A 23669-nucleotide genomic window follows, 5' to 3' on the forward strand; every position below is an offset into this window, starting at 1 on the left:
CAATGAACCTAAGGAAAAGGGAAGAGGGTACTAATGATTTACAAGCAAAGATAAAATATGATTGGGAGCAGAAGATCAGTCAGATAAAGACCACACAGAGAAAGAGAGAGAGAGAAAGAGAGAGAGACACACAGAGAGAGAACTTTGAGTTCAGCCAGTTGTTTATTTTGCAATGGAAAGGAAGGGAGAAGGATGGGGACTGAGAGTATTGGGAACTTCCCAGAGATTTTATTTATTTGTTTAGTTGAAAGGTAGTTCTTGAGAGAGAGAGAGAGAGAGAGAGAGAGAGAGAAAGAGAGAGAGAGAGAGATTTCAATCTGCTGAGTTCCAAACCAGGGCTAAGCCAAGCTGAAGCCAAAGAAGCCAGGGACTCCTTCCTGGTCTCCCATGTGGGTGATGTGGCCCAAGTCCTGAGACTGTCTTCCGCTGCCTTCCCCAGGCGCATTGGCAGGAAGTGGACAGGAAGTGGAGCAGCTGGGACGTGGCACTCACACAGGATGCCAGCACTGCCAGCTGTGATCCCAGATTCCACAACGTCTGGAAGCCACACAGTTCCACCTTTAGTGAGCCATAGGGCATGAGTGGAAGCCTGGACTTCCCTGTCCTGCTGCGGTTGTTCTATGTCATCACCAGATAATCTTGGACAATGGGTTGGGTGGACAGTTCTTGCACACCAGGACACTCTGTCGGCCTTCGATCTGGAGAAAGAGAGGTGGCATCGGAGAGAGGTGTGGGACAACATGCGGGTCAGCAGCTGGGAGGCTGTCAGGAACTCGGGACCAAGAAAGCTCAAGAGGAGACAGCCATTACCCTGTGTATATTCGAGCCCTTCCTGCTCCCATAGCATGGCTCCACCCTGCCCAGCCAGGAGCCTGGCCTGGCCCTGCTGCTCACAGGTGGAGGGGAGCACGAGCCAGCCTGGACAGGCCTCCCGCTCTCTCGCTTTCTGCCACTGTTTCCTTTTTTTCTTTCCCCTAAGTCTGCTGCCTTCCCTTCCTTCTTGGTCCTTAAAAATACTTTTTCTAAAAAAAATTATTTGAGGGAGCGTTCCCTTTGCCTGATCGCTTTTCAAACTCCCCCATGGCAGGGCAGGGCCAGAAGCTACAGGAGCTGGGAGCTCAACCCAGGTCTCCAGGCGGGAGGCAGAAATCCAACGACTTGGCTCATCCTCACTGCCTCCCAGGCTCATCAGAAAGTGGAGGTAGGAGCCGGAGCTGCATAGCCAACCTCAGCACTCGGGGATGGGAGGCAGGGATCTTACCTTGGTGCTTTAACTACCAGGCCTACCACCCACTCCACCCTGTCCTCTTGAGTTATTTCACAGGACACTGTCAGAGTGGTTTCACTGATGACAAGTTTTACTAATTTGTGATATATACATATATATATATTTTAGATTTCTTTATTTTTGTTACAAAGTCAGATATACAGACAGGAGGAGAGACAGAAAGGAAGATCTTCTGTCCGATGGTTCACTCCCTAAGTGAGCGCAATGGCCGGTGCTGCGCCAATCTGAAGCCGGGAACCAGGAACCTCTTCCTGGTCTCCCACATGGGTACAGGGTCCCAAAGCATTGGGTCGTCCTCGACTGCTTTCCCAAGCCATAAGCAGGGAGCTGGATGGGATGTGGAGCTGCCGGGATTAGAACCAGTGCCCACATGGGATCCCGGCACGTTCAAGGCGAGGACTTTAGCTGCTAGGCCATGCCGCCGGGCTCGCATATATTTTTTAAATTCCATTTTTATGCTTAAAATAATACTAATGAAAGCTACTATTTATTGACTAGGTACTTTGTGATATATATATGTATATATATATGCATATATATATATATATTTGAGATTAATTAACGTATGAATTGGCAGAATGATAGGAGAGAGTGAGAGAGAGGCCTTCAATGCCTTGGCTGCAGTGGCTGGGACTGGGGCAAGCTGAAGCCAAGAGCCTGGAACTCCAGCTGGGTCTCACAAGTAGATTGCAGAGTTGCAGTCTCTGGGCTATCCTTTACTGCCTTTTAGGAGCTGGATTCCAAGCAGAGCGACGGAGGCTGCAGTGTCTGCAGCAGGATCCGTGCTGGGTACGCCAGCAGCCCCGAACGCTGCAGGAGCCAGCTCCTGTCTCCTTCATGACAGGTGCAAGACAGAACATTGAGAACCACAAGAATTGGCCCATGCTCCTGGGCACCACTCAAGCAGGGCAGAGGAAGATTTCCACTTGGGGATTTCTGCCCCAGGCGCATCCTTCCTGGGGTCCCACTGCTTGCCGGGCCCCAGCTGGGCAGCATAATGGAGCCAGTGTCTGCCTGTACCCTGTGACGTCATGTCACTGCCTGCAGTGGGGTGGGGAAGGCAGTGCTGTGGCAGCAACCATGAGTGCTCATAGGTGGGCATCAGGGAGACCCCGAGTGTCAAGACTTCTCTTATAAGAGGTGCCCTACAATGAGTTTATGTGCAACTCCAGATAGCACACACCTGTGTCCTCTCACAAGTTCAGGAAGGGTGTGTGACTCTGGTGTGTCACAGACAGCCAACTGTACCCCACATGCCTACCACAGGTGGTGCACACAGCACCACTCCCCACAGCTACCACAGACTCCTGCCAGACACTCAGCCACCACACAGACATACAACACCCACACCCAGCCACATACAATGCACACACATCATATACATGTCATACCACAGCCATCCCACATACACACACCCAATGTGCCCCGGGCACACCTGCACCAGCTATTTACTCCATGTCCTCATTTGTGTTGCATGCCCATGTCACACGCATATTGCATAAGACCCACATGGCCATGCCACACACATACACACAAAACACATGCTTAGTTGCATTCATTTATTCTCCCTCCCCTCCTGCTGCCTCAGTTTGCACTAAAGCAGCCTGCCAGAAGTACAGATGAATGGCCACACACCCTTTCTTCTTACGAAGATGACTGGGCTGTTACAGACTTAGTGTTCTGTCAGGCAACTTCTTTAGGGACATGAGAAAACAGAAGGCAACCTCAGGCTAGGGCATGCTCACCAGTTAGGTATTGTCCAAACCAGAACAGGACTGAGAGAGGTGGGCAGTGCTGAAAATGACTGATGGACATGAAGATGGTTTCTAACAGCTGAGAACAGGACCAGCCTGGGGATCATCAGCATCTCCCCCAAGGAGACCAGGGTCACTAACTACAGACTTGCCTTCTGCAACCTCACTATGGAGAAGGAACTAGTGGCTGGGGCTCTAAGAGCAACACTCATCACCTTTAAGGCTCTCTTGCCCTCAGCTCTGCCTTCCCTCCTCCAGTGGCAGCAATAACCCCTTGTGCAGCAAGTAGAACTTTTCTCCTGGTTTCTCCACATCACTGATTCTCTCTTTATTTTTTAACGATTTCTTTTTATTGGAAAGGCAGATTTACAGAGAGAAGGAGAGACAGAGAGAAAGAGCGTTCATTCATTGATTCGCTCCCCTCAACACAACAGCCTGGTCTAGGCCAGCCAGGCTGAAGCCTGGAGCCAGGACCTCCACCCAGGTCTTCCACACAGGTGGCATGGGCCCCAGTGCATGGGTTGTCATCTGCCACCTCCCTAAGTGCATCAGACCAAACCAACACTCCAATATGGGGTTGCTAGTGTTGCCAACAGTGGCTTAACCTGCTGTTCCACAAGGCTGGCCCAGTTACCAAGTTTTGGTTATGCAGAAGATTGGTCACTCCTACCCAAAAGCTTTGTTTTCTGAATCAAACCAAAGGATAAACAACCCCACGATGGGACCCATTACAAAGACTAGACATCATTTTGGAAACTCCATAGTCACATGCAGAGCACACTGAAACTTCAACTGGTGGTAGCTGGGATTGTTATAAAGGGGCACATCCATTCATCCATCCACTGAGCCCATCCATCATCACTGAAAACAGAGGTGCCTCCAGGCTTGGGGAGAGCAAGACAGGTCCCCTCAGGACTGAAGGGGAGGGAGCCAAAGTCTACCCCATCTCAGCCACGGGGATTCAGGATAACTTATAAGGGGGTCCTGCCAAGTCATATGCAACAGGAGCAGATTCATGCATTCAGACATGAGAGCACAGTGATGTGGATCCGCAAAGTGAAATCCAAGTCTAGAATTTGGAGACCACAGTCCTCCCCAGGCACCTGATGGTCAAGGGCCACCACTCTCTCCAGCAGACTCTGGGAATTTAAAAGTACAGCTATTTGCCAGAAAGCCTCAGGCACGGCCGAAGCATGATGCAGCTTGCCTAGTGAAACCCCTACAGCTTTTGAAAACTGAGTCAGAAAACCCAGCATGGGGATTCGCGTCAGTGAAGTCGGTGCAGTTGTCATTTCAGTCACAAAAGTGTTTCTGAGCCAGACGCTCACACACGGAGCAGGGCAGGAGAGTGGAGGATTGCCTCTGCTCAATTTCTATCTCCACTGGATTCTCTGATAAACCGGGCACTCGTGAGCTGAAGACACAGCCATGGTGCGTGGCCCTGGTGACCCCTCGCCCACACCGGGGCACCTGCGCAGTGCTCTCGGCTTCAACGTGTCTCTTGTTGTGTTTGAGGTCTTTGCACATTTAGCTTCAGATAGACTTAGCGACAGCAGCTTGAAAGGGAGTAGGGCTGGAAGGCCAGGAACGAGAGACATCGCCCCCGTTGTTCTAGAATGGGTTTCTCAAAAACTACAGCAGGTCGGATTCCGGCTAGCTTCCAGGAAAACCCTGAGAAGGCGTGCAACCTGGCTCGCAAGCTTTTGGGAAGAAAGTGGTAGTGTGTAGAGGCAGCACCAGTTCTCTAGAGAAAGTCATTCCATGCTAACCTCATTTCCTGTTTTGACGAGGCTCACCAGCACAGCCGATTAGGGGAATGCCCCAGAAAGTGCATCTTGCTTTCAGTAAAGCACTTGAAAACCTCTCATCAGATCCTATGTGTGTAAGAGACAAACAGGGGCCAGGTGATGGCATGAGCAGGCGAGCTCATGATTGACAGGCAGCAGAAACATCTGCAGAGAAGGTCAGCCCGTGGGTGCTATGTCAGTCCCGCCCACTCCTACTCCCACTACTGCCGCCAGGGACGGGCCCTGCTGGCTAAGCCTCCCGGGAGACCTGAGGGTGACAGAGCTGCTGTGTTGGCTGACCACTGGCAAGGCTGGTTCAGAATGGCTCTTTGCATCTCTACATGCAAGGAGGCTGAAGATCTTAAGGTGACACTGTCCACCTGGGGCTGATTTGCCTGCCGTGGAGAGCCACAGAGCTCTACCGTGCATTCTGGCCCACTCGCCATCTCAAAATAGCTAATGGCTTGTGAAAGTGGGCGTTTAACTGCTTGGCTCTAAAATGTCCCCAGCCCCTGTGTCAGATAACTTAGGTCTCACTACAGCTCCTGACCCCAGGTTCCTACCATTGCAGACAGCAGTGATGGCTCAAGTCACTGGGCTGCTGTCAGCCCTGTGGGAGACCTAGATTGAGTTCTCAGTTTCCGACTCTGGCCCTGGCCCAGCTCTAGAGATTCCCAAGACCGAGGAAGTCAACGAACAGATGCAAGCTTTTTCTCTGCCTCTGCATGTATAAAACAAACAAAAATAACTTGCAAGACGATCATAAAGGCACATTTACCAGCAAAGCTCTGAACAAGAAATAATGCCAAAGTATCAAGGCCCAAGGATTAGAAAGTGGGGAGGAAGCCAGACAAAACAATGCTTCTGCTAGAAACACAGCTCTCTCGGGCTGCAATTTGACCTAGCAGTTCAAACTCTGTTTGTGTGCTTACATCCTTTTTTTTTTTTTTGGAGTGCCCAGATTTGAGTCCTAGTTCCCGTCCTAGTGCACACCCAGAGGGAGACAGCTGTGTGCTCTCTGTCACATACATCAGGAACCTGGACTTGTCTCCCAGCTTCAGCCTGGGAAGTGAACCAGTGGCTGGAAGATAGACTGACAAATTACCTAGCTACCAGGTATCACCAATCTCTTTAGCTTTGTCTTTCCAACAAATGGGTAAGTCACCGTTTTTAAGGAAGAATGAAAATACATTCAACTGTGACAGTACAAAATTCCATCTGTGTGATTCAAGGTACGCCACCATGTCGTAAGTCAAAACCAAGGATGGAAACACAAAACCTTCATTTTCAAATTTATTCTGCAATATTGAGCTCTTTCTCTGGGTGCTGGATTTGCTCTACATCTCCTTCCCCTACTTATCTTGGGCCCTTGTTCTGAGGATAAAATAAGTCAGAAACAATAAAATGCTCCAAAAAAGGGAAAGCTCTGAAATTCAAAATAGTCTTCTTATTTGTTGTAAGGTGCTTTCCCTTCACACCCCCCCCCAAAAAAAAGAAAGAAAGAAAATCTGACAGCCTCAGAATGATAAGCAGAAAATGATTCAGCTTTGGCTTCTGTTGCTCCATCTTTCACCCTCAAACCGGTGGAGCTTGCAGAGCTTCTTCTCCAAATCCATTTCAAAATCCTCAACTTCCCCAGTTGAGGTGTCAGCTTTTCCAAAAATTATTTTCTTCCACTCTAAACTCCTGGATTATGGTAAGTAAGTCATAATTCAGAAAGCTCCCTTTCGAGGGCTGGGCCTCCAAAGAGACCACTGGAGTCCCCACCAGAGTGGATACTGAGGACACAGATGCAGGCCGCTGAACTCTGCAGGTATGTTTAATCCTTTTCAATCCCACAAGGCAGTGCTTTGCAACCCCATCACTGCAGCTCCAAAAGTTGCAGGCAAAAGCAGGAGGACAGGCCTCGAGGTAACAGACAGAATCACCTCCCATGCTTCTTGGATTCAGTCTAGCTTCCCTTGTCAGTTAAGCCCTCACGGGTCCCTAGATCATGTGTCTGGTAGAATGTTCTATGATAATCCATCTGCTCTGTATCTGGTCTGTACCCTCCAATTCGGCAGCCACAGCCACATGCAGATATTTAAGCTTAAATAATACACAAAGAATGAAAAACGCCATGCCTTGGTTGGCAGAGGCCACATCGTAAATGTTCAATAGACACCAGTGGTTAATGGCTACAGCAGTAAACAGTCTCAACTATGCATGGGAGCCATCGGGGGAGCTTTTAAAAAATACATCTGTCCATCTCCCACATACTCCAATTCTGCTAGGAGACGTCCTGCTAGACCCTGAGTGTCTTGGCTTTCTTGTGATTTCTGAGTAATTTGAGTATCTGTAAGGTTGGTTCCCCTTTCCTCTTTTGCCCATCATCCTTGTTGTTGTCCTGAAAACACCACATGGGCTGTTTTGGATTGGTCCTGAGCCTGTAATTTCCATTTGCTTGAAGCTATAAATATTCCTATAGGGCGGGATGGGGAAATGGACAGAAAGTGTGGCTTAATTCCCTCCAGAGCCCAGGGAAGGAGGAAACACTTAGAAGGAGATTTGCTCCCCAGTGAAAGTCCCTTGCACTAAGGCAAGAGGTAGATTCAAAGACAGCCAGCTTAGGCTTGTGTGGCAAGCACGCATCTGCACCCCACGACTGGGCTCCTTGGCACTCTCTGGGGCTTTGTCCTCGCCACCTATGCTGCCCTCCTGTACCGCCTCTCCATCTGCCAGAGCCAGCTAGAGCCAGTAGAGAGGGAAAGCAGGCAGCTCGTAGCCTCATGGTGCAGTAGACCCTCCCCAGTCCACTGGATCTTCTCGGTGCTATGTTGGAGCAAGCAGCAGCCAGGTATACTCTGCTGAGGATGCATCCAGGAATGAAGCAAATGGCCTTGAACTTGAGAACACCTACTAATCAGATGAACTGGGTGTTTTGTCCGACACTGCAGACAGCAGGCCATTCAGCGTCAGCCTTTGTTGCAGGGCCACGTCTCAGACGACTAGCTTCCTCCTCAGCCTGGCTGCTCCCCTCGCCAATCCCAGAGATGGGGTCAGAGCTTCCTCATTCACCAGCCATGTCCAGACACCAGGCCACTCAGCTGCACAGTGTTGCTGAAAAGGAGCCAGGCGGTAGAGCAGACACCACGGTTGTTAAACCCAGAGATATACACTGTGTGCAGACTGGGGGATAAAACAGGAGATCATACCTAGCTGCCGACACTGTGGCATAATAGCAAGTGAAGCCACTATCTTCAATGCCTACATCTCAAATAGGTTTGAGTTCTGGCTATTTTGACTCCCATCCAGTTCCCTACTAATGGCCTGGGGAAAGCAGTGGAAAATGACCCATGTGCTTGGGTCCCTGCACCCTGTAGGTAGGGCAGAAATTGAAAATTTGGGGAGTAGAGTGAGAAGCAGTTAATTCATAGTCAGAGTGATTGCTGATATTGGTAAGTTCTGTAAAGAGAATGCAACGAGATCATGAAACAGAATGAGACAGGATTGTTAGGGTGCCCAGGGAGGTATCCCAGAGTGGAAATTTTGGGGCTGACACCTGGACATGCATTGCAATATCTGCCATTTACCTGTTCTTGTCATCATGGCCCATTGGAAAACTGGTTGTGAGAAGTATGAAACCTCAAACATTACGATTCACAAGTATGCTTGGGACAGGCGTCATGATATAGCAGGGCCAACCTGCCAAGTGGGATGGCCACTTCCAATGTTAGAGTACCTGGGATCAAGGACACCTCTGCTTCTAATCCAGCATTTCCTGCAGCAAAAGATGGCTCAAGTGCTTGGCTCCCATCACCAATGCAGAAGGCACTGACTCTGCACCTGACTGCCTAAGTGATCAGCTGCTTTCTCCTGGGGTGAGCATTAGCAGGAAGCTACATCAGAAGCAGATCTGGGCATCCTGATGGAGGATTTGAGCACCTCCAACAGTATCTTGGTCCCTACAGAAAGGAAGGCAGAGGTCTCCAACCAAAAGCTCAGGTTTGCCGGGAACCCTGGGATCTCAGTTGGTGGCCCGTGATCAATCAGGGTGGGCGAGGAAACAGACATCCACATGAATCCCAGTGAACACAGCCTCCTGGGAGGTGATCTAGAGAGTCTAAGAAGGAACCAGGCAGGTACAGCTAAGTAATGAGATTCAAGTTCAAATATGCTTTCAAACGTCATGATGATTTGTGCGACTATAACAAAGGTTGACTTGTGGCCTTACAGAAATGAGTCTCCCATAGCAGCACAATCAGTAATTGCAAAAACATGGAAGCAGCCAAAATGCCCATCAGCAGAGGATTGGATAAGAAAGCTATGGTTCATCTACTCCATGGAATACTACTCAGCTATTAAAAAAAACAAAATGCAGTTCTTTGTGGCCAAATGGGCCAAACTGGAAACCATAATGCTAAGGGAAATAAGCCAATCCCAAAAGGTTAGATACCACATGTTTGCCTTAATTTAAGATGATATGATGTTATGTATAACATGTTATGTTATGTATGTTATATGTTGTGTATAAACTATTAATTGAAATGTCAATGAGGTGGTCACAGAAGGTGGTTAAGAACTCGCATTTACTTTTAACATATTGGTTACTCATTACTATGTCAATTAATCCCATAATGATGTAAATTTTTGCTGATGGTATGTTGGAGCTTTTAATTGATCGGGATGATACTCTGCTGGCTCTGTCTTCAGACCAGAGAGGGTATACCTAAGAAGCCGTTGAACTTGACTGGACAATAAGATGCTGGACTCTGTTTGGTATATGCTTGCAATGGGGGAATCTCAACTGAACTTGAACTGTGGTTATGCAACAAGGTGGAGGAGGTGGGAGGGTTTGAGGAGGGGTAGGGAGAATCCAAGTACCTATGAAACTGTGTCACATAATACAATGTAATTAATGAATTAAAAATAACAAATAAAAAAATAATAATAATATTAATAAATTACAACCCCTAAAAAAAAAAAAAAGAAATGAGTCTCCAACACTCTCTGGAACCTTTAAATTGGTGTTTTCTTTCTTTCTTTTTACATAGCTGATACATAAATGATTCTATTCTGTTTAGGTCTGCTTTTGAAAGAAAAGAAATCATATCTCATTCCATCCCATCACAGCACAGCACACTGAGCCTGGCCAAACAAACATCAAACTGGAGCAGAATAGCCCATGACCAAAGCATGGCAGACACGGCCTCGGTGAATGCAGAGTCCCCCTCAGTGTCCCCAGTAGTCAGAATTCAGCTCAAAGAAACCCTTCTTCACCTGTATACATTCTGGCTGTCCCTCGGTAGGCAGCAGGTGGAGGTGCTGGAGGGGGGCCGAGTCCTGATTCTCCTGTGTCTGTCATTTTCGATCAAGTGTGTCATAGGGCTTCCTGTTTCATCTCCCAGTTATTCTGAAACAAAAACATGCATGAAAAACACAGGTCACTGCCAACCGCACAGAGTGACAATCACTGTAGAGCATGGAAACTGAGAAGGGAAAGACAGGTCACAAATGCCACTGTACACTGGGGAATCAAACTGATCAGCATCTATTCAAACGGTGACAGCCAAAGAAATGGGCAGGTGCTGAGGATGGTGGTGGTGGAGGGGGATCTGTTTACACAGTACTCAGAGGAGGCCTGAAAGGCCACTGTTCCCGCTGGTTTCTTTGTGGCCAACCTGCCCACGGAGATGCTGACATCTCTTCTGACTTGTCAGGCAGGGCCAGCTGCTGCTCAGGGTGGGGCTGGCTGGTGGCTCTTCTGTTGAACTTCTGTTGATGTGGTCAGAGAGTCACACATGCACTTCCAGGACCACCCAAGTGTCCCCCCATGTGATGTCCTCCCCTCCTCTCTCCCAAGGCCCAAGGAGGCCTGATGAGGCGTGACCCTGGAATTCCAACCCCGACTAAAAGTCACCTTTCCTCTTCCCATCTCAGGAGACACAGAACGGTCAGCCCTGAAGCCACTTCAGGCAACCCTGAGCAGCTGAGTTTGTCCGCAGCAGCCTCAGCAAGGCAGAAGAACCATGAAGAAGCAGGCCTCTGGTGAAGCAAAGGCCCTGAGGCCAGCACAGGACTTATATCAGCTCCAGTTAGATTGGCTAGTAACTGTTTTACTGACCAGCCCAGTGTGATCTGCCTCCCAAGCAGCATTGCAGGAAGCTAATGCCAGCTGTATTTTCTGGCCAGACTCTATTGATGGCTGAGAAGGGACAGGCTCTGCCTGGGACTGCTCTGCACACCCTTGGGTACATCCCTGTCCTCTCAGCAGGCCACATGCCCATGAGGCATCCCTTGGCTCACTGTGTCAACCAACATACCCTGTCCCTCAGAGGCAGGGTATATGTGATTCCAGAAGAACTCCATTCTTCCTCCAGACAGCGGTTAGGATGCACAGCGACACACATAAGACGTGAGAAGCAAGGGGAACAGAGAGGGCTAGGGGACTTCATTACTGTGCATTTCCCAAACATAATGGGGGCGGGGGAGGGGGACAAAATGCGCTTTGCACCCTGGGCTAGGCCAGCCAAGTCCCACTGATTGGCATTAGGAAAGACTGCTGAAGGTTGCACACCAGATCCTTGGAGAGCACAGCTTCTCGTGGGCTCATGGCCTGTGTGGTCACACATGTGGTGATCACAAGCCTCTATTTGTGAAAACTCCACCTTGTACCTCTCCCTGCTGTCTTGAACACACATGTTAGCATAAGGAGAAACCCCTGTGGGCTTTGCTGAGTTTTCCCTAATATCTCACCACTAGCAGCCAGGGGAATCTGCTCTCTGAGAGCCTACCACGCCTGACTCTTTGATAACCACACAACCTAGAAGGAAGCTCACATATACCTGGCGGAAAATCAGCTTCCTATGTGGAGTCCTGCAGGCTGGGCATTACTAATTGGGTTCACAATCCAGCCTGTGGGCCTAGGATTTGAAATGCAGTGCCTTCCTGGGTGGGCAAAGAGAAACAGGAACTAAGTCATGCACCAGTGGCTGCCATGGGTGGAAGGGAAGCCTGGTTCCTTTAGTGTCATCGCTGAAGGAGAGAGGTCGCTTCCTCAACCCACACTCCTTGCCAGTAACCCCTCACTCTAAGTTGGATGAAAGCAACGTTATAACAGCCCAGGCTGGTATGGAACACTCAACAATATGCACCTGGATCAGTGTGCAGAGTGAGAAGGAATGGGGCCTTGGGGGGTCATCTGGTCAACCCTTGGTGAGACAGGTAAGAGAAAGCAAGGCATGCAGAAGGAGGAAGTCACACTGGAAGGGTCTTTCCCACCAGTCCCTGTAGGTTAGCGGGCAAAGCTCAGGAGATTCTGAAATCCTGCTCCATCCCACAAGGCCTCAGCTAGGCTTTACAGGAATTTCTGCATGGCCAGTGGCACTCCTGGCACCTCCGTGTTGGCCTGGCTATCTGGCTGTCCCTGGACAAACACCAGAGAGCCGCTCTAGGAACTGTACACATCTTGCTCCTGATTCTGAGCCCTTCACATACATGGCCTTCTGTGTCATATTTCTGAAAATGAAAAGCTATGTCTGTGTCGATGTAAAAAAAAATCTAAAATCCATGCCCCTCTTTTATAATACACTTTTTGAACATTCCTCATATGCCTAGATTTTTATGCACCAAAATGCACCTATTTTCCAATATTAATGAATATTTTCTAGCACCCATCTGTGCCTGGGTGTGCTGGGGTGTCAGGGCAGAGCCCCAGTGTGTCCCCAGGGTTGGGACAGTTTTAAAGGAGCTTCTGGTCACACGGAAGACCACCCTTACCCAATGTAACTGAGCTGTCCTGCTGGTGCTGCCTCAGGTCCCTAACACCCAGAAGCCCTGTGTGTACACAGCACCTGCCCCAAGTCTACGATGTGTTGTCTGCAGTGCTGACCTCAGGGTCCTACACATCACACCAAACACAAGCCCTCATCTAAGGCTGAAATGCAGCCCAGCCCACTTTCCACAGACCCCCTGTGCTAGCTTCCAAATCTCACGTTCCATTTTGTGCTGATGATAATTGCATGGAAAGCTCCCCTCCGGTGCTGCCCACTGTGAAGGGGAAAGGACATACTAAAGATGCCCTCCCGGCAACCCCAAGGTCTGCCCCAGAGATAAGCAAACATGATGTCTCTCATTGGATTCCCACAGCCATCAGGCACCAACTTCTTTAGATTTCCAAATAGTTGAAAAGGAAAAAAGGGGCCTACTCAGAAAACCAAGGTGTCCAGCTCTCAGGGTCACAGTTTTATTTCTCTTGAAACATTCACTGCTCAACACAGACTCATTTTAGGGTGAACTGAGCTGGGTTCTTTGTGTAGATCACTGGGCTTCTGTGTTGCTGGAGATGCCAGGCCAGGGGAATGAGCCAAACCCACTGCCTCCTCCATCACCAACCACCACCAGCTCTTGTCCCTGATGGGGGCCTCCTGTTGGCAGAGCCATGGGCACATGTCAGCGAGCACATTCAGGAGTGTGTTGGCCAGGAGACCTCTCCTGAAAAGCAGTGTCTGAATTGCTCCCTGCATTAGCACAGACCTACACGTGGTTCTGAAAGATGGTGTGCACATGTGAGAACTCCCATTGCTCCATGCTCAGTGTGTAAGTCTATCCCAGGGCTTCCCTGACAGACCCAGATTCCCTTGGGCAGTATTTATGGAGCACATCATACCTCTTCCATGGTGCCTGGCTAGGGTGCATTCAGGTAAGCATTGCACCAGCCTCATTAGGCCATTACCAAGAGGATCATGTCACCCAGTCAGACAGGACCCAAGGGGAGGGTGATTTTAACAAGGAACAGGTAAATAACAGCAGGTGAATGATGGCACCCAGCTTTCAAGCCAGCACCCTGATCATGCTGCTCTGCCACCTTCTGGGAAGGCCAAGAGTCCCCAGATGATTCAGACACCAAGTTCCCCGAAGGATCTTGTGGATTTTCTCATTTGGGGTCCAGAGAGATACCTGTTAAGTGCTCCCTTATGAAAGGTAGAGACAAGGACTGGCCAACCCTCATTATGTGACTTCTCGGTCCAGTCATCCATGCCCATACCTGGCCATGACCTTCACCTTCAAAATAAAGCTCTTTTTCAAAGTACTAAGCCTCAAAAGCCCTTTTACTAACCTTGGGAGAGATGACATTGCAGTTCACCTGAAGGACTTGTGCAAGGCTGGCCCCACTGCTCAGGCAGTGTTAGAGCATGAGAGGGGAACCTCTGTCCTCCAGGTCTCCTCCAGGAGATTTCAACTTAGAAGAAAGAATGGGCATTTGGAGCAGCTGGTGAAGACCACTCTTGGAAGGCCCAGATCCGTGGCAGGGTTGGATGCCTAGCTCTGTCTTCTATCCTGCTGCTCACGGTCATCCTGGAAGGCAGCAAATGACGCTCCCGGTACCTGGGCCTCATCATCCAGGTGGGAGACCTTGATTGAGTTCAGCTTCCTGGCTTTGTCTTGGACCAGGTATTTGGGAAGAGAACCAACAAATGGAAGAGTGTGTTCTCTCTCTTTCTCTTTCTGCCTCCCAAACAAATGCAAATAAGTCAATATATAAATGTTTTAAAGAACTGCTTGTACCAGGTGCATTTCCCTCACTGCCATTCCAAGGTGAGGAGGTGGGTGCAAGACACACCAGCCCCTGAGTTCTGTTCACCTTCCCACCAGGGCACAGGCGCACAGCACCAGCAAGACACACTCACAACAGGACAGGTAGGAGGCAATGATAACCAGGCCAAAAAAAAAAAAAAAAAAGTTGAAAAAAATTAGTTTGTTTATTGTTTTAAAAAAACTAACCTCATACAGGAAGTATGAGAAGAAGAAGAAGAACAAAAAAAAAAAAAAAAAAAACCAGCCCAGGCTGTGACCCTGGAAATACGCACTTTTGTGTTCAGTGTTCATTATTCCAGGTTGCAGGGATGGGGTGAACAGGGAAGCAGGGGGGTGGGGGGGAGGGTAGAGGCTGACTACTGAAAGGGCTGGACTAAGACAGCCCTGAGTGCAGGAGGTGAGGCTTGCCACCTACAGGTCACGTTCCTGCTCTGGGCAGGTGTAGCCATCTCTGCCAGACATGGAGAAGAGGACTTTCAAACGGAACTGACGTGGGCATCCTCCCCTCTCTGGACTCTCCTGCTCTGTGTGTTTCAGGTGAAGAACCAAAAGGCTACAGATCATCACTGCCTCCCACCCAGACTCCTGCAGCACAGTTGTTAGCTCTGCTTCCAGGGAGAGAGAGTCGTCCAGCCAGCCAGGCCAGGCCTCCCATGCAAGCCAGAGGACAAGCCTCAGCAGGCCCTCCCTGCTTGGGTTTGACTGACACAGTCTTAAGGCCAGCCGAGGTAGCCAGGAGTCCAGGCTACAAGGTTTGACCCAGAGCTGTCCTGCCTGTGTGAAATGTGGCTGAACTGGATTTTTACAAATGGGGGTAGAAGGGCTGACTACCCCTACGGGAAAAAATAATACTCTGAGACTGGAGAACATTTCCTCTTTCTCAGCACCGACAGAAGAGCAAGTAGGAATCCTGTCTGCCCTTAATAAAAAATACACACAGACACTAGAAAACATGCACACATTGAAATGATACCAGGGAAAACATAGTCAGGAGGATCACTGTCAAAGATAGCAACTGAGAGAAAAAGAAAGAAAAAGAGAGAGAAAGAGAAAGAAAGAAAAAGAAAGAAGGAAAGAAAGACCGAAAGAACCAAAGAAAAAGAAACAAAAAAGAAAAAGAGACAAAGAAACAAAGAAAGAAGCATAGAATCTGGTACATCAAAATCTCAAAATAGAACCAAAACCTGCAAATCATACTTTGGAGTCCATGGTGAACCCATGCTTTAGCACGCTGTTGAAAAGGTTAATAATTTTCCTACCGAAACTGAATGTGGGTTGTGAAAGAACATTAAAATGAAGAAAATTTCCCCGTGGCTGCTAATTTATTATCACCAAAGCCATCAAGTTTCAGTTTGAGTTATTTGTATTTATTTGTGAAAACAAAGATTAGATAAGTAGAAGCATGACCCCCCATCCTAATTGTTGTCTTGGAGTACCTGATTTTAAGACAAAAAAAAAAATACTAAGACCACCACCACCACACACACAGACATACATACACACACAGCATGAGAAGTCAAAAACAACAGAAATGAAGATGAGGATGCTGTTATCGAATGTTCTATCACTTGAAACAAATATAGTGCCTCATGTACAGCATGAATGTTGCGTCTTACGAATCTGAGTGCACACCTCACCTCAGCTGTTGAAATTTTTGTTAATCCTATATTCAAGTCTAGAATATTTCTTTTCTTCTTTGTGAACTGTGAAATTTGCGATTTTACTCTTGCCCAAGTGTCCTAACACTCTACAGAATTCGGTGTACAAGACGTGCAGAGAGGCAATGGAATTGCAATCACTTTTCAAAAATATTCCTGTGGGAGCTCCGAGTGAGGCAGGAGCTGGGTGGAGCCAGGCTCAAACATGGGACTGAGGTGCAGGGCTGGTTTTTCACCCCCAATGTAGCTCAGGTGCCAAGGGAACAACTTGTTTTCTGAAGCTCATAAAAGAAATCCAAAGCTGAAATGGTTAATCAGAAACCAGAGATGAACAGAACCTCCCCTTCATGTATTTCCATCACAACATAAACATCAGAATGAAAAAAAATGGCATGCAAAAGAGACCTTCAGTGGTCTCAGATCACCGAACAAACTGTTTTTCTACCTATTTTGTGTTGCTGGCTTCTGTTATCAACCCAATCGGCAAATTGTGGCCAATTCTGTCATGGTTTGAGCAGACATTTTGTTCCCAAACTGCTTTCAGCATTTGAGCTACCAAATACAGCCTAAGACAAAAATCAATAAGCCACAATACAAACAGAAAAGGGACCTCTCCTACCAAGTTAACCCCTTTAAATTAAAATGCAAAAAAACAAACAAACAAAAAAGAAAAAAACCAGAATTCTAGTAAATTCAAATTATGAAACAGTCTAATCAGACTTTCCTGGAAAAAAAAAAAAGACAAATGAATGATTAACTGGCTGACTGGATGTTGAAATCAACTACCTGACATTCCCTAATTAACCACCTTGTCACCATTGAAACTGGCTTTTAAGGACACTCCCTGGAATTATTATTTTACAGCAACACACAGCAAATGCTGTTTGTAGATAGTGCCTAAGACTCTAGAGCAGCCCTATTGAATTATTCTCAGAGAAAATAATCGGTTAAACAGTTATTTGCTACTGAAAATAAATGACACCCACGTAGTTCATGTTATATATTAATACTGAAACCAAATGGCAGTCTTACACCGCAAATCATTTCACAAAAAAATAATGAAACCGGTTACGACGAAAACACCGGGTTATATTTTACAAATCATTCAATCGCAGGATCAAAATGATGGAAAGCTGACCCGGCTTTCTAAAATCGGTTTTTGCTTCATGACAACAAGAAATTAAAAGTGAAAAAAAAAAATTAGAACTCTCTTCTCTAAAAAAAAAAATCAAGAATTACTACTCGGAAACAAAGCGGTGCTTCAGACCGAGAAGTGAACAAAATTCTTCTCCGTAGCTCCTCTTCCCTCCGATTTGAAGGCACACCAATAGGTAAGACATTTTTAGCCTTTTAAAATATCAGCATGCCCACACACTGTCTCAGATTAAACCAAGGAGAAAAATGACACATTCTGAAACCATTTTCTAAAGCTCCTTTTCCTGATAACACTGAGACTCTTACAATCAAATTAATGCGTTTCTAAAAAGCCCAAACAACTCTCCACCAAGAGGACAATTGTTCAGAACAATCTGCAGACCATTCTAGAATTTTTTTTTTCTTTTTTAGGCAACACCGGGAGTATTCGTCCTTGCTGTTTACACAGAAGAGCTGAGCTGTCTAGAACATCTCCATCAGAAAGAAATCCCACACACTGCTTTAGCTAAGCAAATTGAGAAACACTGGGGGTGAAAAATACCTTCTGACTCAGGAACAGTATTTCCTTGATCTCAAATCCTACAAAAACAAGGACTCCACTTTCCTCAGTGATGGTCTTTGCACAAATACATATTTCTCAGCTTTTGGTCACAGTGGGAAAGTTGTAAAGAAAAGGAGGCGCCCTCACAGGATAAGCAGACAAGATTTCTTCTGCAAGTGGGCTTCTTCAGAGAGCCCCAGCAACAGAGGAACCGTGACAAGGGGTAAGAACAACCAACCACACCGGCCAGAAAATTCTACAAGAGGCATTTTGAGTCAAGGAGGCAGAAAGACACATGTGTGGTTCGTTTAAGAGCGCTCAGGCAAAGGTGGACACAGACAGCTGCCTACCAACATCCTGACATCTTCCACTCAAGCCACCGTGACCTGGTCTTTCCCACCCTACCTCATTCTGTGATTTGAAATGTACACTTCAGTGTTCAAAGTCCCCGTTCTTTGGAGGTTAAGGGGCTGTTGCGATCACTCTAGAAAGTGAGCAGCCTGGGTTATGTAAGACAACACACAGCCTGGGGAACCCAGCAGAAAAAGGAGCTTGCCAGAACACTAGCTTGAAAAATGTCACAAGATGAAAAAGCTTACAGGAGTCACTTTAATTGGTGACATTCTCAGAAGAAGCAGAATTTTATTGCTATAAACCTGCCCGGGTCTTCCCCAGCACAACCCCACAGAAGAAAAAGAAGAGAAATCTGCTCTGAACTCATTCTTGCCTCTGTTGTGTGGAGTATTCGTGGTCCCCTGGCCTCGATGTTAGACCTGGGACGTGATGTGGACCTTACTCATCTGGAAAGAGTGAAGCATGCCACGGTCCCCCAGGCACTTTCTTCAGAATCGTTGTCATTTTAACCCTGTTCACCACAACAGAAAAGGCCGTTCTCAGGGGACAAGCTCAAGTTCACCTTCAATTGTCAGTGTCACAGCCTGGGAATTTCTCAGTAGTTCGGTGGCACAGAAGTTTGTATTGAATCAGTAGTCAAAGCATTGACGACAGCAACAGCGGACTTTTTTCCAATCACATGAATCACAATGCAAACTCTCCTATGCTAGAAATTCGTGTTTTCAGCGTGAAATTAAAAGTGGCTCATGTATTCTTCCTGTTTTGCACCACGCACAATTTGTTAACATGATGACTTCTTACGTCGTTGTTACAGTTACACATTTTTAAAGCAAATTCACTTTGTTCCCATTTTACCTTCCTCCTGCAAGCCACTCTGTTCCATGCAACATGATTACAACAATTTCATGAAAGCAATCTGGCTGTCCAGGTTAGGGGTGGCTCAACTGTAGAATTCGAAAGTCCAGTTTTTCTTTGTGAAAGCAAGGAGGAATTTTCCATAAGTTAGAAATAACTGTAAATGGAGGGGGGAAAGGAGAAAGAAATAAAGAGAAAACAAACAAACAAATAGACTAGGGTGAGAAAAGCTCAGAAACTCAGAATTCTTGCCCTGGAAACTAGGGTCTCTCACATTTCGTTTTCTGTTTTCCACAGGCAAAAATAAAATCAAATCAGGTTATAACTCTAAAAGTAAATATGTGACCAGTACACCCGATAGCATTGCGTTTAACTGATTTCTCCAAGTGAGCGCAAAAAAACCCAAATTGCATTGCTTGTGGTATAATCCCACCCACAATGGTGCTGGAGAGAATTGAAAAGAGATCAAACTGTGAGCCTGCTCCACGGACTATGGGATGGGTATGTTCACAGACACCCAGGACAGCTCAGTGGTTGTCCTGACAGGGTCTGCTAGCTGGGTTAGAAGGTGTGAGACCCTAGGAATGTGAAAGCGTGGAGTGTGAATTCTGAGAATCCCCTAAAAGCTTTTCATTGACACTGGCTTTTTCAAAGCTGTTTAATTAGCTGTAGGAAGCTCACCCATCTCTTTATCAAAGCCAGCTGAAAACAAAACTGAGAGAAACAGCTTGTGGTTTCACAAAAATGTATTTACATGAAGTGTATTTTAAAGGGAGCTGGATTGTCAGCTCCGATGTCATCTGCGATGTGGGGTGGGTTTGACATTTAAGACAAGTAAGGAGTTGTCAGATTTAGCTGCAGCCTACACACTTCATGGAGACGCTCAGCGCTCTCGCGAGCATAGCTTGTAGGGTTGATTTCCAGACGACACATCTGCAAAGATCGAACTACCCACAGCATGCCAGTCCCTGCCAGGTCCCCTCGCTTCCTTCCCTAGGAGCTGTTGAGAAGAAAGTGACAAGGGCAAGACAAGTCCACCTGGCCACCAACTCGTGGGGCTGGCGACAGTGGGCAGCACAATGGGCACGGCCTGGATTCCTCCGGTGGGGGCAGAGGAGGCGAAGAAGCATGCCCACATTACCTGGCGCTTCATCCTCACCGTGCTTGATCTTGGAAAGAGCCTTGTGATGACCCAGGCTCTTCTTCTGTGAATGCTTGAAATATCATCGTCAGACATGGAAAGCCCACAGTGACATCAAACATTGTGCCTCGTTGAAAGTCTGTGCTTGCAGAAGTCAGAGCAAAGGCACAGTGACAGTTCCTGGCTCAACACCTGGCTGTCAGGTGTCCCCAGCCAGGAACACGGTTCAGCATGGTTCTGTCCGTCTGACTGGCCACTGAGATCTTAGCAGGAGCTGGAGGGGTGGATCTGCTGTCCTAATGATGAGGTTTGGGGACCATGCTGCTCACTCTTTTTTCCCAATGCCACCTTTGTGCTGGTCTAGTTGTTTAGGATTGAAAATCAAACCCTAGCATACATTTTAAACAAAGTAGAACCGACCCAAGCAGAGACCACATGGCAGCCACAAAACCCCACGCGTGGGACCAGAGAGACCTAACAAGCAGAGTAAGACTATGAACCTGTCCCGACAAAGGAACACTCAAGGGGACAAGTGTCCCTTCCCAGCTGCTCCCCAGCCTCAGGAGGCTCCTGCTTCGTCTGTGTGCAGTTAGCATCAGTGTTCTAAGAGTCATGTGAAAGTGTAGAACTTTCCAGTTATCCCTTCCATGCTTTTTGTTTTTAATAAGGGCCCTCTCTCCAAACCTAGATTTTACATTTTGACTCATCTTGATCTTTTTTTTTTTTTTAAGAAAAATGGTGTGAAAATTAAAAAAAAAAAAAAAAATCCATGGCTGACAGTTACCAGTGAGTTCCAGGAGAGCGGGGTCAGAGGAAGTCCCAGTCCAGTCAGCAAACCCAGAAAAAGGAAACAAGCCCAGGGGCCCCGGGCCATCATGCTGTGGAGCTATTACTTGTCCTTGCACTTGACTTTCTAGCAGGACATAGCAACTTTCATTAATTTCATAAACTCCCAGGTTCCCCAGACTCCATTGCTCAAGAGCACTCTTCTTTGGGCCTGCACTGTGGCATTCATTTGAAAAGTTTGCCAAAGCTGATGTGTGGCTACCAGAAGAGCTGGGGCTTCAGGCAGGGGTGAGATGACGAGATTTTTATTCTCCCTATAGAGGCAGGAACTCTTGATTCTAAACTTTGACTCCAGGCAGGAACTCTTGATTCTAAACTTTGTCTGCTGAGCAATCCCATTCTGCCAGCTCCGTGGAGCACTAAACCAGTGCACAGAAGGCCCAGGGACAGCTGAGGAGCACACAGTCCTCCCAGATTGGTGCTGAGAGGGATGAACCCAGAACTAGTGACTCTGAAGTACATCCACGCCAGCCCGCACGGCTGAATGCCCCAGCCTGCATTTCAGACACCCATGTCCTTGGCCATCTCCTTGCCACCTGCCTCTGGCCACAGGCAGGGACAAGAAGTCAATAAGGCGATGTGCTCTGTCCTGCGTCCTCTCTCTGCCGTTGCCTTTGTCCCGGCCACGGTCGGCTCCAGCACTGTGTGTGTGTCGCACCCCAGAGCTCTTTGCTACTGTGGCTACTGCTGCCTGTCGCCAAGAGACGAACCCTGATCGAACCCTAATCGCTCGGAGAAAACAGCAGCCACAGCAGCCTCCCTTGGCAACGAGTAAGCATGAACATCATCCTGAAAATCATCCTCATTTACATTTTTTCCATAGATGGAAGGTGACGTAGGCCACATCAGCAACCTGTCTTCATTGTGAATGCAGGGGAGGGTGTCTTTGGGCTAGCTCTGATTTCCGTGTCGGATTTCTGTCCCTCACCGCCAACCTGGGTGCCCTGGGTGACTTGGACTCCGAGAACAACTTGGCAGCAGACTTCATTCTGTTGCCAGGCTTTATTTGCTTTTTTTTTTAAAGTGAAGAAAATTATTTTTAAAAAAATCCACATTGTCAAAGCATTTAAAAGATAAACCAAAGGAAACTGGGTGTCCAAGTTTCAAGCAGTTGTTATTTACCTGCAATTTATTTTCAGGAGGACCCTGGGAAGCTATTGTCACTTTGCATTAGTGCTTACACAAGAAGCACAGAGTTGAAATGATACCCACGTTCTGCATCTGCTTCTTGCCTGTGATGAGGGAAGAGCCACTATGGCCTCACATCTGATTCATGGCCCGCTGGGAGTGGGGGGTGCTGTGGCCTTGCCAATATCTCACACATACCCACCAGGTGTGAAGCCAGAGTCTGGCCACTGCTGGTCACAGTGACGGAGAAGTAGGTGGAGATGGAGCCAACAGTGGCCCAGTGAGGCGCTACGACTCCATGGTGAATGAGAGTCCAAGTGCCGCTCTGTGGCTTGCAAGGCACCTCCTCTCACTCTCCCCAGGTTGTTGGCCCTTGTGCCTAATCCAACACACAAGCCTCCCGCTGCAGGCGCTGCTTGGACATCTTGCCCTCAGAGGGCAGGGCTCATGGCTGCACCCAGCAGGATACTTGGTTCAGAGCCAGTACCCTGTGAGCATGCGCTGAATGGTTGGGTGGACACCATTCAAGCTTCCCTGCTTGAGTCTCAGCTACCAGGGACACAGGTGGACACAACACAGTGAGCACGGCCAAGCAACAATTCTCCCAGACAAGCACCCCTATTATCCTCACAGCAGGCATCAGCAGCACAGCACTGAGGCAGGATGGCAGGTGTCCACCAGCCTAGCCCTTGGCCTTGCTTCTGACCATGGAGCTTTCCCTGCCATTGAAGCCAGCACCCCCTAGCTGATAGGGCCCCCTCCTGCAAGCCTGTGATCTGCTACCAGGGCTGGCTCAGTCTGCCCTGTCTGGCTCAGCACTGAGCTACCACCCTCCTGGAACACCAACAGATTATGTATTGCTAGGAGTCTCAGGTGTGAAACAGGGTCCATCTCCTGCCCAAAAGGCCATGTAAGGCAAAGAGGAAAAGTGACTTCAGGACAGGGTGTCTGGGCCCTCGCAGAGTCAGAAACCAGCAGTCCTGGAGCAGGCACCCCATGATTACCGTAATTATCCCCATGGAGCAGCTTCTCGGATTCATCCTTCACTCACCCACTTGACCATCTGTCCAAGCAACTAGTGCTAATGCCTGCCCAGAAGAATCCTATCCCACAAACTAAAATGTAAGTCTCTCTTTTTAAAAAAAAAAATTATTTATTTATTTGAAATGCAGACAGAGAAAACTCCTATCGGTTGGCTCACTCCCCAGGTGCCCATCATGGCTGGGTCTGGGCCAGCGACGCCATGCCAGGAACTCAATCCAGGTCTCCTATGTGGATGGCCCTGAATGTAGCTACTTTGAGCCCTTACTGTTGCCTTCCCAGGTTTGTGTTATTCAGAAACTGGAGTCAGGAACCAGAGCAGAGAATCAAACTTGGACTCTCTGATACAGAATGTGGGAGTCCACTCCTCAGAATTAAAAAAAAAAAAATTTAAAAGATGGTCCTCATGGCCCTATTGGCAATATCCTGACTCAGAATAGCAAAGCAGAACAATGCAAAGGTTGTGTAGCCAGTGGAAGAGTGGCATCAAGCTTTCCAGAAGTGCAAATATCTGATCTTCACCATCGAGGCCAGAAGGTGTTCGG

At 47.9% G+C, this 23669-nt stretch overlaps 1 long non-coding RNA gene across 2 annotated transcripts in view; it reads right to left on the reverse strand.

Annotated features, from left to right (window-relative positions):
- Positions 1–299: 299 nt before the first annotated feature.
- The window catches only part of LOC105942123 (uncharacterized), a 66188-nt gene continuing 42818 nt past the window's right edge, over positions 300–23669 (reverse strand). The window contains exons 2-4 of one of the 2 annotated variants that reach the window (XR_009245932.1): positions 13927–14030; positions 10089–10221; positions 300–698 (exon numbers count right to left, since the gene is read on the reverse strand). This is a non-coding gene — a long non-coding RNA (uncharacterized LOC105942123). The remainder of the gene's footprint in view (positions 699–10088; positions 10222–13926; positions 14031–23669) is intronic. The other variant, XR_009245933.1, reaches the window with a different exon arrangement.

This window comes from Ochotona princeps, chromosome 8 (genome assembly GCF_030435755.1).
Source record: "Ochotona princeps isolate mOchPri1 chromosome 8, mOchPri1.hap1, whole genome shotgun sequence".
Classification (NCBI taxonomy): domain Eukaryota; kingdom Metazoa; phylum Chordata; class Mammalia; order Lagomorpha; family Ochotonidae; genus Ochotona; species Ochotona princeps.